Source organism: Amblyomma americanum, chromosome 1, assembly GCF_052857255.1.
Source record: "Amblyomma americanum isolate KBUSLIRL-KWMA chromosome 1, ASM5285725v1, whole genome shotgun sequence".
NCBI lineage: Eukaryota > Metazoa > Arthropoda > Arachnida > Ixodida > Ixodidae > Amblyomma > Amblyomma americanum.
In genome coordinates, this window is record NC_135497.1 from 492,944,134 (window position 1) to 492,960,963 (window position 16,830).

At 47.6% G+C, this 16,830-nt stretch overlaps 1 pseudogene; it reads left to right on the forward strand.

Annotated features, from left to right (window-relative positions):
* Window positions 1-750: 750 nt before the first annotated feature.
* On the forward strand, window positions 751-1,332 carry LOC144105278 (uncharacterized; annotated as a pseudogene).
* The last annotated feature ends 15,498 nt before the right edge of the window (window positions 1,333-16,830 follow it).

Sequence of the window (16,830 nt, forward strand, 5' to 3'; positions counted from 1 at the left end):
ACCTGAAGTACTACACAGCCTTCACATCAAGCCAGCGGCTCGATGCCTTTTGGATTCCCTAGAGCCGAAAGTAAAGAAAACTACGCTTCTGGAAAATAATGCAGAAGGTGAGAACAGGAAGTTTCTTTCGCCTTTGAAGACCCAGATGATCCTTGTGCTGATGCGTCTGCGTCTGGGCCTCGATGCAACTGACCTAGCCTTCAGGTAAGCACAGCGTTTGTGGCCTCTGGTGCGACGTTTACTGCCCTATAACAAATAAAACATGAACTAAATGTTACTCCTGAAAAGAATTCTTTCTCTAATGAAGCAGAGGGAAGGAAGGAAATATGGGAAGATTGTTTAAGATGTATGATAATAGCGAACGAAGAAGCGACTAGTACAGTTAAAATTAATTGGTGCCATTCTCAGCCTGGCGCAATGTTGTCTTGTGATGATGCATGCTTGACGGTAAGATGAATAAAAATGATCGGAAGTTCATTTCTTTTAAGCTTATGTGCTGCCATATTACAAGAAAACATCTTGTGGTAATGTCTTCTTGATAGCATTCTCAGAAAAATGAAATCCTTTAATAGGTTTCGATTGTCAATGACTAAAGTGTCAAGGATATCGATCACCTGGCTGGACTTCTTGAACAACAGGCTGTGTCAAGTATGAAGAAAGTGCAACAAATTTCTACCAAATGGTCAAATATTGTATTAACAAAAATGCTAAAGTGACCCTGTGGGACTCTTTATACAGGTACTGACCTGGATGCCACCCTCTCTTTGTGCCAAGTACTGTACTCAAGTGTTCGTTGAAAAAGGATACAACACAGTTGACGGCATCATGGGCTGCACGGAGATATTCATAGAGACTCCTTAATCCTTCAGAGTCCGGGGTGAGACGCGCTCGCTCTACAAAAAAAAAGCACGACACTGCCAAAGGCCTGATAGTGTGCAGCCGCAATGGGTCTGTCATCTTTGTTTCAGATCTTGCACATGCAGGGCTCTCAGATTAGGCATTAACAGGGTCATGTGGCATTCTTGACATGTTTTCATATGGGAGCAGTGTGATGGCCGACAGGGGATTTACAGTAGCTGATGAGTGGAAGCAGCGCTCGCTACACCTAAAGATCCCCCCATCTATGAATGGGCGTCCACAACTGTCGAAAGAAGATGAAGCAGAGACAAGACATATAGCAAGCCTTCGCATACCTGTGGAAAGAGTAATTGGAAGGGTGAAAAGTTCCAAATCCTGTCGCAAGTATTTTCCCACAGCATGGCAGATCAACTCAACAAGGTTTGGCATGTGTGTGCGCGTCTAATAAATTTTGTTGATTAGCCCTTGCTCTAAGTACTGCGCAGTAACGAGCTATTATTGTGAGCCGAAGTAACTCCTGCAAGCATATGCCCAACTGCATGCGGATACCACCTGACCAACCACTCCTATTGTCGAGAACAGCTCATCACTTGCTTCTGCTCGCAGTAGTGCTGTGCATCCCATTTAATGATGGGGACTCCACCTGCATGAGCCGTGAGCCGTACTTCACTAGCTAGACCACAGTTGATATGAACACTTTTTCTGCGGATTACACTATTTAATATGTATGCCTTGTCCGTATGAAAGGTTCTCCAAACAATGGGCAGGGTGAAAATGCGCAATGCTTATGCCCGTGTATAGTTGTAGTGTTAATATAGATAGCGACAAGAACAAAATTATGCCTGCACCTATAAGAGTTTCCTGTTCGTGCATACTGACCACAGACACCAGTCAAAGGCAATCCAAAGCGCTGATTTTTTTGCCACAGCTTTTTTTCTTCTTGTTGCATGCTCGGCATTGCCAAGCGGCCGTAATGTTTGCCATATTCAATGAATTGCCGTGTAGCAAGTAACTGAAGCTTGTGCTACATTTTTTTTCTGCCTTTCAGCTTTCGGGCTACCGGATACAGAGGTGTACTAGTGGTTCAAGGGGCATGAACAGTTGTAATAGGTACCTCACAATGCTATGAGGCGCCATAAAACATCTCGTGGACCACCACTCATTTTAAACTTCACTGCATTGTATAAAAAATAGGAGTGCAAACGATAATGCACTAGAAACTCCCCAAATTTTGTCTAATTTTGTCTCCACTCTCCACTAAAGTGTACTGTAGGTGGCCTTAATCACTCCTTAATGTTTTCTTTTTTATTGATCCTATATGGATGGCTCTGTTTCTGGACTGTCTAGACTGGATCAAAAGTGCTCATATTAACAAGGTTTGACTATGCTGCTCAAACTTATCTTTTTTAAACACCTTTAAATTTTGCCTTCGATTTTCCTAAAGTAACATTTAGTGGCGCAAGTACCTCGAGAGTACAGGACAGATCAGACCGATAGTAGCAATTCTGCATGCAGTTGCCTGAATTTTTTTCATGGCGGTTGCCTTAGGTAATTGTAAAGCGCTATGCATGTGGCATGAAAGCCCGATCACTGCGTTTGTTTAACGAGACCAGCTTTCTCAGGCACATGTTCATGTTCAATATGACGAGAACATTGCGTACTTCCTTGCGATCGAATATTATTTCCACGAGTGATGTACACTGAAACTGGCAGTTTGAGTGCTGGGTAGCTGGTGTTGACTCTTTATTTTAACCGTTTTTTACTATCAAGTTCCTGTTTTGACACATAGAGGGCTGTTGAACAACCATCTGCTAATTCTCTGGAGCATATATGCATACGACTAATAACCTTTACTCTCTGTACTGTCTTACATAGTGTCCTTGAAGTGCATTTTGACTGCTTTTTGTCACATATACTGAGTTGCATGCAAGCTGTGTAAGTCTGTGTAAGGATCCAGCGCCACAGTGCGGCTAAAGAAGACGCACGAGGTCGCGGATGAAGAAAAAAGAGCGGTAGTGGAACGTGGCGAAGAGCGCGTGCGGGGGAGAACAAGAGGAAGAACGCGGTCGGCAATGGACGTGAACGAGATCTTCTGGCTTCCAGAATTTCCAGACTTGGGCCTCAACCGCAGACATCCGGGCTACTAGACCTTGACAACCCACCGTCGACAGCTTGAACCACCAGACCCAGGCGTCGCTGTTTCGTTCCTGTCCGTAAGCCTCTGAACACGGGCCGCCTCCGACGCCACCGCTGCTTACGCGGGCTACCTGACCTGGGGGCCGCACCCGGATCCCACAAGTGTGACGGCTTCCTGCGGCAGCGTTAATGCCCGCCGTGGACAGCGCCGTCAACTGTACGCCAAGGCTGTGACGCTGACGTCTGCCGTGGAGACTGCCGTCCACACTACGTCTCCATCAGGATACCGACCGGAGCGTACAGGCGGCACCGACGCCCCGCCACACCTCCTCGTTCGACGCACTAGCTCGATGCACCAATAATAATAATTAATAATTGGTTTTTGGGGGAAAGGAAATGGCGCAGTATCTGTCTCATATCGTTGGACACCTGAACCGTGCCGTAAGGGAAGGGAAAAAGGAGGGAGTGAAAGAAGAAAGGAAGAAGAGGTGCCGTAGTGGAGGGCTCCGGAATAATTTCGACCACCTGGGGATCTTTAACGTGCACTGACATCGCACAGCAGGCTCATCACTGGGACGTTAAAAACTTGAGTGCAACTTTCCTCTTTTTTCTTAGCTCTCCCCTTCACCTATCGCCAGTGCTTCGTTTTGTTTTCCAGTTCTTGTTTCTTGTTGGTTCCTTTCCTCTCAACACCTAAAATTATTGTTCCTTTCCTCTACATGCCGACTCGTTTATTTCTTTTACCTTTTAACACGTGGTAAATTTAGCCTGCAGGTTTGCCCCTTACAGTCAACTCTTGTTTTCCAGGACGTTTTGGCCAATAAATTGTCGCAGTGTACCTTCGCTGCTGATATTTGCCTTTTTTTCTGCTTTTACAACCAACTTTTGCTGTGTCCACAAGATTCACTTTGACTGAACTATTCTCCGAGTTGATCACAGATATGCATTGAAACACTTCCTGGCAGAAATTTTTTCATAGTTTTTCAAGACATTTTGTAGTTGAATGCTCACTATTCTAGGAACCACAACACATGGAACTTAATTCACAAATGAACGATCTTCTCTGAATGTTGTCTACTGACACAATGCACATATGATTTGAAATTCAAAGAAAGCACTGGAGACACAGTGCACGGACCCTACCCAACTGTATTAAACATGCAGTTTTACTTGATAACACTTTCAAACAGACAATAGTCTTCCGTTTTAGGCATGTGTAATAGAATTCAATAACGCAAAAAGTAGTAAAATGCACATACATACAGTGACGAACTTCACACATTTTTCCAGTGCTACAAATTGTTTCATGCATCTCGCAGTAGTCTCTATATTTGTACATATATCACTTTGCATTGCACAAACATATTTGCATCAAAAGTGATGCATCTTAGGTACGAATAATAACTGCTCCTTGGTATTCTTGTGCTTGCTTATCACAGATCTGCACTGAAAATAATGTTCCCTGAGGAACCATAACTTCAAATATTATAAGCTGTTCGAATAGTCTTACCAACAGTTATTGAGTGCTTTGAACAAACAACAAAATTCATTGCTCTTTATTCACCTGTTAATCACAAGTATGCATTGAAAAACGAAATGATAGAGTGTTAAAAATGACTAGAGCAACAGAAATAAAAAATATAGAAAGAACAGACAATTTTTTTCCAGGAAGCAAAAGAGCAGATACATTCCTCCTGGCAGTGATCAGCAGCTAACAATGCACTCCAGAGTTCAGTAATCTGTAAGACTCGCCTAAAAAGCCTTTTACGATCACATAGAGGATCCTCGACATCAGTATGCAAACTGTCGTTGCTGCTTTGAGAGCTTGCAGAGACTCATTGCTGCACGTGATAAAGGAGGAAATCTGTGATTAAGGTGCTCGGTTACTGAGCCCAAGAAGCCTGGGTTTAACCGACTGAGGCCATGTATTGATGGAGACATACAAAACACATCCATGTGCTGTGCGATATCAGAGCATGTTAAAGAATCCTATGTAGTCTAATTCAATCTGGAGGCCATGTGTCACTTTAGGATATTAAACCTCGCACTTTACAACTTTTTTTTGCTGAAGTAAAAAGTAATATGAGTCCTTTTTCTTGAAAGCAGCCCTTCAGTATGGTGAGATACTGCTTTTTCAAGTGAGTTTATGCCCTTCTTTGTAATACGCTCATACAACACATGCACACTGATGCCATTCTTTCAAGAGATTGCTTTCAGCGTGTGTTTGAAATCAACGGCAGCAAGGACATCTTAACGAAATATGAGCAATGGTCTGCTAATTCAATGAAAAGGCTTTCATTGAAGAGCTCGGCAAACTGCAGGCATTTGTCTTTGCTGTAAACAAACAGAACGCATGACTTTATGGTAACCACACCCATTTCCATTTGTACTTGCTTGTGGGCTTCAGATGCCCATATTGTAGTTCACATTTTCTAAATGCCTGCACATCAACTGGGATTTTGATCTCAACGAAGAGAACTCCGCAGCAGCCGCACGAAACAATGCCGTCTAGACTTGCACCCAGAAATGGCTGGTGGCATGAAAGAAAACGCCCAAATTCTTTGACATTGATGTCAGCATAGTTCTCATTCTTGCTGATAAAATCTGTTCGTGCCTCAGCTTCAAGTAGCAGGCCTCTTTGCACTGCGTAGGTAACACGTGGTGTTTTGCCCATTACTGTGCTAATTACAGACCGGGAATCATGGGGTCCCATTTTGGTCTTGCAAGTGTGCACTTTTGTATAAACACTGTGTGCAATTGAGGCTGTGATGAGGCCTTCCCCTGTAGGAGTGCCACAGGGGACTTTCACTTTGCAGCCGGGTGGCTGCCTCAATTGCTGTCACCTCATCGCGTGTGTATAAGGCTGAAAGACACTTCTCTTTCACCCGTTCCATCCACGGGAGGGCAATTTATCCGCTCTGGATATGTCCTACTCCAGAGTTCTTTCTTGTCGGACGGGTAAAAAATAGTTTGCCTCTAACACATCACAAAAGCAGTGAAGGCCGCTTACTATAAGCTTTGCATGCCTGTTTACCAACTGTGGGGTGCGGACATTTAAATTCTCGCTCCCAAGACATGAATACTGCATTTGGTTTTGTGGTGGCTTACAGTAGGGCCAATCCTTTCTGTTGTGCCTTTGGTGAGCACCAGGTCGGATCTGTCCACTTAGGGCTCTTGGGTTCCTTGGATGGTACCATTGGCGTTCTGTCTCTTTACATGAGACCGCTTCTGGTAGGCTATGCAGGTCATGCTTTGCAATATTCATGAGGCAATACAGCACACAGAAAAAAATGCCTACATACCCTCCCTCTAACCTGCAACACATGACCAATGGCAGGTGATCAATTTACCGTCACACTTTGAGATTTCAGTGCTGACTTTGTACAACGTTCGTGTGGACATACATGCCAACACTTCAGCAACCACAATAGTTGCTTGAGATTCCCTGGTGGAAAATTCTAGCTTGCGTAGGTAGCCAGACGTAAACAGGCGCAGGTCATCTTCTCTGCGTTTTCGTGCTCATTTTTTCAGTGTAATTGCATAATAGACATAGAACATCAAACAGCCGTTGTTTGGAAGACATGCTATAAAGAAGTGCTGGAGGCGCAGTGGCCCAAGTAACTATGGCCCCTAATAATGACACATCACAAGAAAATAAAAATGCAAACCACTAAAAAATTAGGTTTTTTTCCATTATGGTTCGATCAAAGCTACTGAAACGAGCTTAAAAATGCATCATTTTATCTCGTGATTTTATTACGGTGATTTGTTTCGAAAAAGCAACCTTAATTGAAGGTTTATTTTATTTTTCTGTGTATTTATATTGCGTTAATAATTTAGGTAAGAATTCATTTCGGGCCTCTGCACCATGACTTTCATAACTGTATATGTGCTCTTGCAAAAACTGATTAAGGTATCTTGTTTCGCGAGTCCATTCCTGCTGGATTAGTTCGCTGGGTCCAGCCATAGCTGGTTTCACGATGGCCACACGGAAAAGTGCAGGCTTACGTAACTCAGGCTTACATATTGGTTTATTCTTGCCAAATAGAATTCGGAAAAGCGCGTCAGTGTTTTCATTAGACGACCCTTTTCTGTGGCTGACTGTGACATTATACCGCTGCAACGCCAGTGCCCACCTGACGAGTTTGGTGCCATGTGCCGTTCTCTTGGTCAGATAGGAAAGAGGGTTATGGTCTGAAGCTACGTGAACCTGCGCTCCGAATACCTGGTGCTCGAATTTTCCTAGTCACCAAATAATTGCAAATGCTCCTCGTTCTATTGTGGACCAACGTGCCTGAGTTGGGGTGAAGCGATGGCTGGCAAATGCGATAGGCTTCTCCCGGCCATCCTTTTCCCATTTGCGCGAGACAGCGCCAGCTGCGATTTTGGAGGCATCTGTAAAAATCCAGCACGGCTGTTCTAAGTCTGGCGTGCTCAGAGACGTCGCGTGGCAGAGTGAATTTTTCAAGCGCTCCAGCGCCAGCTGTGCCTCGGCCGACCAGGGAATCGAGCTGGCTACCCCCCGCTTCGTCAAGATTGTCAACAGCGCGGCTACCTCTGCGTAGTTCTTTACGTAATCACGGTAATAGCCGCAGAGCCCAATAAGACTGCGAAGCTGTTTTTTGGTGGTTGATGGCATGATATCTCTAATCGCCGCTCTTTCGCGGGTCCGGTGAATGCGTTCCACCACCTACAATATGGCCGAGGTATTTAATGTGACTTAGCGCAATTTGGCCTTCCCTCGCGCTCACCCGAAACCCTGCCTCGCGTATTAGGCGGAGAACTATATCTAGGTGCTTTGCTTTAAATGGTCCTACAATGTCGCGGAGAATATGGCTATATCTTCTAGGTGGCATAATCTTGGTGTTTTGCCAGCACGGTGTTCATGATCCTTTGAAACGATGCCGTCGCGTTCTTCAAGGCGAATTGCATGACGCGCCAGGCATATTGACCGTCACGCGTAATAAAAGCAGTCATATACTGACTCTATGGGGCAATAGGTACTTGCCAGTACCCAGGACGTAAGCTACTAGCGTGATGAACTTAGCGTGTCCGACTTTCAGTACAAGCTCTTGTGGCTGAGCCATGAGAAATGTATCGGCACGTGCAGCCGCATTCAAAGTGCGATAATCTATGCAGAGGTGCACTGACCCGTCTTTCTGACGAATACGACGGGGCGTGCGTACTCGCTCTCGATTGGGTAAATGAGTCCCATTTCCAAGAGTTCGTTTACTTGGCGGCTGACTTCGGTCTTTAGGAGCTCTGGGACTCTATACGGGAATGACCGTTTAGGTTGGTGCCCATCTTCTAGCTCTATGCGATGCTGTCCGACCTTTGCAATACCCGGTATCTCACGAAACAGGTCCGAGTATTTGGCGAAGACAGTCCCTACCTCCGCGCGCTGCTTCTCGCTTAAGTGAGCTAGTTCCTGAGTCAGCGGAGCAATACTTTTACCATGTGGTACTCGGGGTGTGTATTCTACCTTCCCGAACTCTGCCTCTTCGTCCAAAACGACAACCCACGTGTCCGGTTCTAGCCTAACACGGTCGGAGCCGAATTGCATGTACAATGGAGCTTGTACATCCTCCGGTGTCGATCCGGTAAGAATGCTCCCTTTCGCGTGCAATAACTGTAAAGCGGCCCGCCACCTTGGCGCTAGTTTTGTGTCACGGTCGGTGTCGAAGAGCAGTACACGGTCCCCGACATCAAACGTTTTGTGCCGAGTCGCGCGGTTGTAAGCCTGCGCGTAGCTACCCTGCCGCGCGCTCGCTGTGAGTCCGGCCAAGTCCGCGGCCATCTCCAGTTATTCGCGCAACTGCTTCAGATATCGCGCTGGTTCCTCCCGTAAGGTCCCCGGGAATAGCACCTCACCTGTCTAGGTTCGTTGTAGAATCGCGAGCGGTCCTGTCGGGTTTCTACCGTAAAGCAACCTTAATGGTGCGACCCCCGTTGTGTCGTGGGAACTTCTCTATATGCCCAAAGAACATAAGGGACCAACCTGTCCCAGTTTCTTGGGTTCTTTTGTATGACGTGGTAGAGCATAGTTTTTAATACGCGATTCCACCTCTCCACCATCCCATTGCTCTCGAGATGCTCTGGCGTGGAAAAGCGAGGTGAACGGCCTAGCCTAGCCACCATTTCCTGTGTAAGTTGTGAATTGAAGTTCGCCCCTTTGTCCGAACATATCACTTCCGCTACTCCGGTATGGCTAAAGATCTCTAGCAAGGCACTGCATGCTGCCTTCGCTGTTAGCGATCGCAAGCACACAACTTCTGGCCAGCGGGTACAGAGGTCGACTAAGCAAAGGGCATACTTGTGTCCTCGGGTCGACGGTACATCAAGAATCAGACCGCCGTTTACGATCTGGGAAGGGTGTTCAGGTCTGGTGAGATGTGTAATGGGGATTTTGTCAGTTTGGCGTCTATCCGAACGAATCTGGCACGCTTGACACGTTTTACAATCCTCGGCCACGTTTGCTTCTTGTCCAGGTCAGAAGAAGCTGTATCACCTTTGCTTCACCTTTGTGTCTGCGATTGTGTCCCGATGGAAGAGTAGCCCGTCAGACACAAACATTCCGTCTTCACTTCTTTTGTATCGGCCAACGCTTTTGACAAGCTGTCGTCGCCAATTCGAGCCTCGCGTAATTTTACACGTTGTCTCGCTGCGTCGTGTGCGTCGGCATCTTGTTCGATCAACGTATCGGGGGTCATATGGGGGCTTTCCTCGCACGCTGTCGCCTCAGACAGCTCATGGGACGTAGTCTTCGGAATATTGTTTGCGGGCCCAGTTGCAGTGAGCTGATTCACAGCCCGTATCTCACTGCCATGGTCCAGTTGTTGTATTAGCTCCCAGTCCTCCCGCGTGATCAAGCAATTCAGGTCCTTCGAGAGCTCGTTGGTAAGGGCGCACACAATGTGTGCTCTCTGATGAGTCTCCACAGTTAGTGTCTCACGTCTCAAGTTCATAGGTATAGTGACTAGCGCTGCATCAACCTTCTCTTCAAAGGCGCAGACTAGTTTGATCCTGCCTGCAGGCTTACGATATTCGCTCGGCACAGGCACAATGTCTTCCCTAACCACAGTAATCTCCGCCCCCGTGTCGATGACGGCGGTGGCGGGCACAACGGAGCATTCTGTCTAGACTTTTTGTAACTTAGAAGTACGCACGCTGTCATTCTCTGCTTGTGTTTTTATCTCGGCGACCAATACGTCGTCAGCTTGAACTATCTCACAAGCCTCTCTGCTTTCCTCGGTTGCTACTGCCACCGTGTTGGTTCGCGCCCCCTTTGCGGTGACGTTGTCCTTCTTTCGATTGGCGATCTGCCCAGAGGCCGGACAATTTCTATCGATATGCCCCTCCTTGTTACATGCGAAGCGGTCCGTCCGCTTTCTGGTGCTTACTTCGCTCTCCTTGAGGCTCTCAAGCGCTGCCGACGTTGACCGCACCGCTTTTCCTTTGCCCTTAGCGTCCTCGAACGTATCGAGTTCGCGCGCCAGCTCCTTATTGGTAAGCCCATTTTCGCCCTCGCGCAGACGGATATACTCGAATCCTTCAGCACTAAGGCCGCATTTTATGCGGTCTGCTATCATTAGAGAAACTATTTCGTCTTTTGTTTCCGGCGGAGGTAATAATCAAAGTAGGTACGCGCACCGGAGGCGAACTGCATTCAAGTCTCGTCCTTCCCCTTGCGTGCCTTCTCGAAACCCTCCAAGTATTATGACAGGGTTAGCTTTAGCTCGTTGAGCACTGCGGTCTTCACCACGTCATAGCTGTTGCATTCGTCCGCCTCTAGCCCATGCAGGAGGTTCCTGACCCGTTATGTCAGTGCTGGCATGATGGGGTGCACGCGACTCTTCTCTGGCACAGCATACGAAGCAAACATTTTTTCTACCTCATTGAACCACAAAGGCCCCTCCGCATCATTTGGTAGTTTGAACCCCTTTGGCAGTTTGATCCGCCGATATCCCCGACAACATCCGTAAAAACCTCCTAGTCTGTCCTATACCAACGAACATGGACCTGAATCTCCACGCGGCTACAAGACAGGCGCGGGCAGATTATGTGGAACGCCATTTGGCTAAGCTAGAAAACACGTGTACACAGACGCAGCGCTTTATCCATGGGATAAACGCTCAAGAATAATAAATGCCGCCGCAGCAGTCGTGGATTACGCCGGCAAACCGATCACATACGCAACCCTACGGAGCCACACGGTAGCAGAGGGGGAGGAAGTCGCCGTTGCACTAGCCGCGGCCGAAGGCTATCGGAGAAACAAATCACTGATCATATTAACAGTCTCGAAATCCACATGCAGGAACTACGCACAAGGTAGAGTCTGCAAGGCGGCCCTAAGAATCCTCCTGGAAACAGGGCCCCCTAGCCAAAATGTAACCCACAAGATACTCTGGATACCGGCACACACGGGGATAGCGGGAAACTCAAGGGTGGACAGATTAGTTTGCGAGATTACGTTCCGAGCTGAGCTGTTGCAGACCATAGAGGACCCTACCATAGTGGAGCCAGTATATGCGGAGCTGCTAAATTGCTACAGAGGACATAGGCTCAAGTACCCTCCACCACACAACTCGTTACCACAACAAGAAGCAGTGAACTGACGGAGACTGCAAACAGGAATATTCTTCAAACAATACATTCTACACAAAATGTACCCTACACAATTCAGGGACACATGCCCGTGGTGCGGGGCAACCCCCACGCTATACCACATTACGTGGGAGTGCAAACGCAATTATGCATTCCACAAACTCAAAACCCCGAGTGCGGAGCAATGGGAGGGTCTGCTCACCAGCAGCGAGCTCACAGCCCAAAGTGCCCTTGTGCAGCACGCATGCGAAGCAGCAAGACTCAGCGGAGCCCTGGAATAGGGGCCCGACCTTGAGAAGAGGCCAGACGTCAAAGTGAACACGACGGCCCACCGCTAATCTCAGTGAGATTTAAATAAATGTTTTTTTTCTCTCTCTCCCTCTTGAACCCCTTCAAAATTTTGGTGCACTCAGTGACCGAGTATAAGTCTGATCGCGGGCGCTCATCAGGGTCTGAGCTCGTCGCGGTTTGCCTTCCACTCGCCGGTGCCCGCTGAAAATTTTGCAGCGCAGTGCGCTCGGCTGCTTCTCTCCATCTGCTGTCTCCGAATTCCCGCTTCCGCTCTTCGGGCTTCCGCTATTTTAGACTGGGCTTGGGCTTCCGTTATTCGAGCCTCTGCCTGTCGCAGCTTCAGTTCGTACTCGAGCTGCGACTGGTCCATTGTGACTATGGCGTCTGTCGCACCTGTCGCTGGAGCATCAAACTGAGAAGCGCCTGTCCCTGGAGTGTCAATCTGACTAGCGCCTGTCTCTGGAATGTCAATCTGACTACTTACCTCTGCTTTCTTCTTACACATTCTCCTCTCGGGCTAGCATTCAACACCACGCACCTCCCAGCTCTATTTCCTGAGCCACGCACGCCAATGGACGCAAGAAATCCCGCTCACCTGAACAACCGTTGCTCCTCTCCACCGCATCCCTCTCTCTGTAGGAGCCACTCCTTGACGTCAGTGCCCCGGACCATCACCGCTTGCGGTCCCTAGGTCCCCTGCACGCGTCCACGGCTCCACTCTCTCGCTGAACGATCGGTGATCTAGATGAGGGCAGGAAGACGTTGGGCTGGCTCACGATACGGGCTGGCTCTTGCGGAGTGCCGGTGGTTGCCAAATCCTGTCGACTGCGCCAGTAAGGCTTTGAAAGGTTCTTATCCTACACCTCGCTTCTCTGAGGAGCAGGTGATTTGGCGGGTGACTTGTAGCACGAAGTGCAGAGGATGGGCACACGGAAGACGAGGCAGGTACCGGGAAGTTCAAATTTATCAAACGTTTAAACAGAGGAGAGGCACACAGAGAGAGAATAAAACTGAAGCAGTACGCTTGACTCTACAAACAAGTGAGCTCCAAGCTCTCTTATCGCAGTTTATCGAAGCCCAGCGCAAGAACCGAATGAAAACATGCAGCGCGCACTCTTATAGCGTCCTCCGAATGTTCGAGAGATGAGGGAACGCACAGGGAGAGGAAGTAGGCGCCGCCGCACTGACACTGTTGTTCCCCTCTTCGCCCGCCTTCGGGACGCTGCTCGCGGCTTCTATAATCGCCCAGCCGCGCGCCGCTAAGTCAACGTCGCGAGAGAGGAGGACCTTGGTCGTGCGCTAGAATGCGATCGGGAGCGCGCGTGCACACGAGAGACTTCCAGAGAGTTCCAAAATTTCTCTTTCGGTGGCGGGCGCGCCGAAAGCGCCCGGCGCTGGCCGCAGCGGCCTTACAGCAGGGTTAGCTACCTGGGGCTGCTCCACGACACCTAGTTCCAGAGTGCGTACCGACCGCAGAACAGGTCGTTGGTTATTCCGACTCACAGGGTTTATTTCGGACCGTCCAGCTACTAGCCGTCGAGTGTTTTTCACGGTTTTACAGACATGAAAGTAAAACCGGGCACGGTGACAAGCGACAGTAGCTCACAGCGGCGGGAGAGACAGCTAGCGCAATACGGAGGGCAACAGTCGCTGTCAGGAAGCAAACAGTTATAGCGCAGAAGGGTTCTGGTAGTCGGTGACTCGAACGTAGCGAGAGTTGAGGAAGGCGCTTTGACGATAGTGAAGGCTGATAGGGGGGTGCATGGGGTGGCCCAGTCAGGGAAGTGCATGGCAGATGCAATGGCCAAAGCCCAGGAGGTGGTAGGGGACAACATGGATAACAAACATCTTGTCGTTATCCATGCTGGTCACAACGATGTGCTGAAAGGGAGGAGCCACAACCTCGAGAAATAGAAGTGGGGATGTTTAAGCTTAGAGAGGCCTTTGAGAGTGTGCACGTGACCATATGCGCAATCCCATAGGTCCGGAGGCAGTCTAGCGGAAAGGAAAGGAGGGTCGTTGAGGCTAACCGTGTAATTAGGCTAATCAGTCGACAAATAGGATACGGGGTAATGGAAGTTAACAGGGACGTGTACGAGGTCAGCTCCCACAGTTTTGCTCAGGATGGTATTCACTATTGTGATGCCACTGGCAAGAGGTAGAGGGTAGGGAGTACGATAGGTCCCCTGGCAACAGCTTTTATTTGGAGACCCAGAGCTCTGAGGGAACCAGTGTAGACAAAGGAGAACAAAGCTCAAAGAAACGATGGACCCAAAGGAGAAGAAAAAGACCCTAGCACTAAGGCAGAGTTAACTCATATAAGGTTACATTATGTGCAAGGCGGCAGGAATAGGCTGAAATGGGAGGAAATTGAACAGTTAAGGTAGGAGGAATTAATGGTATATGGTTTAGTGGAAACACATCTTAGAGACAGGAAGCAACCACCCAGTAACCAAGACTACACATGGGAATATTGCAATAGAAAAGAGGGCAGCAGAAATGGGTGTGGCACTTGGGCATTCAATCATAAAAGTATTATTTTTATAGGGCTAAACTTGGATTCAAGGAACATTTATGGCTAAAAAAAGTGGCAGAGGAGAAAACACTCCTTCGCTTGGCATATCGGTGCACATAAGCTAATGCGAAAGAGGTAAACAGGAAAATGCTAGAATCTATTGCGAGCGACAGTGACTAGCTAAGAGGACAGGGCGGGATGCCTATATTAGACGACATGAATGCACACACAGAAGACGTCGATGGGTACACAGTTTCGGCAGAAATGATGCTCCTGGATATGTGTGACAGGCATGATCCAGTTGTATGCAACCGTTCCAAGAAGTGTGATGGGCTCATAACATGGGAGGCAGGCAGTCTGCACTCGACGATAGATTATGCGTTTATGTCACGTAGGGTGCATAAAAAATTAGGGGTAATGAGCGCAGATGAACATGGTGCCTGAAGTCTAGGTAGTGGCCACAAACGTATCAAATTGAGTTTCAGAAGAGAGACCAACGCAGGACTGCAGCGAGATGGCCAATCAGGGGGAAATGTTTGCTCAGATAAGCAAATGAAAGCAGCAACAGAACAAACTGAGAAAGTAATTTTTGACGATAATGAAACAGAATGGACATATAACAAATTTACTCGATTACTTGAGCGTGAGTTAGCTAAGCTGCGAGTCAAGTCAAAAAGGAAAAGACGCAAGCCCAAGTGTAGGTGGGATGAGGAGGACAAGAAGGCATTAGCGAAACGTTTGGAAGCGTCCAGGGAACACAGATATTCCAAGAATAGCTTGGAACTTGAAGCTGAACTAGACAGAAAATGGGATACCTTCATAAAGTGTAGAAGGGAAGCACCCTGTTTGATTAATGAGAAAATTAGAAGAAAGGGTGCCCAGTGAATGTCAAAAGTAATTAAAAAGAAGAGAAAAGCAGCTCCAAAATTCTGGAAACATCTAAATACAATGAGTAATGAGACTAGGCTAGAGGAAAGGTTTATTGCTACAGAACAGGGTATTCTACCAGAAAGGGAATGAAGGAATAGAACATATAGGAACAAGGATGACAGAAAATTTAAAAAAGAAAGGTCGCACACCATTTATTGAAGGAGGGTAGACTGATTACTGCAGTTGCTTCACTTCGGCAAATAGAGTGGGAAAGGGCTAAGGAGAAGGTTCTTAGTTGCACGTCGACACGACCAGTTGGTAATTCGATTATGCTAAAAAAGAAGCTAGGACCAAAAACCAAGCAAACGTTAATAGAGGTAGTGAACAAAATGAGAGTGGATGATGAGAATGAATGGCAAAGCCCCGATGAATGGCAATCCAGTAGACTGAACATGATATATAAGGAAAAGGGGGACAAAGCTGACATAAGCAACTACCACCCCATAACCGTGACACCAGCGACAGACAACAAACAATACCCACTGTCTCAGATAAGTTGTGGACACCGAGCGAACAACGCGACAGACACCTTGATATGTATATATCTGCGGTGCAGAAGGATATCATCAAGGCGTATGGAAAACAACGTCCGGTCTGTAGTAATCTTTCGAACAAGGAACGACAGGCTTTGGAAACGTTGCGTAAAGACGAAAACATAGTAATAAAACCGGCTGACAAGGGTGGAGCTATAGTAATCCTGGACAAATCAGAATATTTAAATGAAGGCCACCGCCAGCTTAACGATGCTCAGTTCTACAGGAAACTTCCGAATGACCCCACAAGTCAACTAGCGATAGTAATAGAGGACACTCTTGCTGGACTCGCTGAGAACGGTAAAATAAGTGCGGCAATGTTAAATTCAATGTTGCCGAGCAATCCAGCTCCCGGCCGGTTTTATCTCCTCCCTAAAATACATAAGGCCAACCATCCTGGCCGTCCAATCGTGTCCAGCAATGGGGCTGCGACGGAGAACATATCTAATTTTATCAACTTTCTCATCAAGGACATCCCTCCCAGTTTTCCTTCTTACATCAAGGACACAAGTCATTTCCCTCGGGAGACTTCCAGCTTGACCATCCCCACAGGAAGCCTTCTAGCGACTATGGATGTTTGCTCCCTGTATACAAACATCCCGCACGCCGACGGCATAGCGGCAACACTGGCAGCCTTCGAAAGCTCAAAATCTTCGGTAGATTTGGACAATGGAACTCTTTCCGTCCTTCTTGAACTGGTCCTGAATTCGAACAATTTTGAGTTTCATGGTGAGCACTACCTCCAGATGAGCGGTACTGCGATGGGCACAAAAATGGCACCTAACTACGCCGGAATATTCATGGCGTCACTAGAAATTCCGCTCCTTGAGAAACAGCCAGAAAAACCACTTTTCTACAAGCGTTTCCTGGACGACATATTTCTTGTATGTGAACATGATGAGGCAAGCCTGTTGGAATTCATAGCTCAGTTTAATGCCCTGCACCCCTCAATCAGGTTCACCC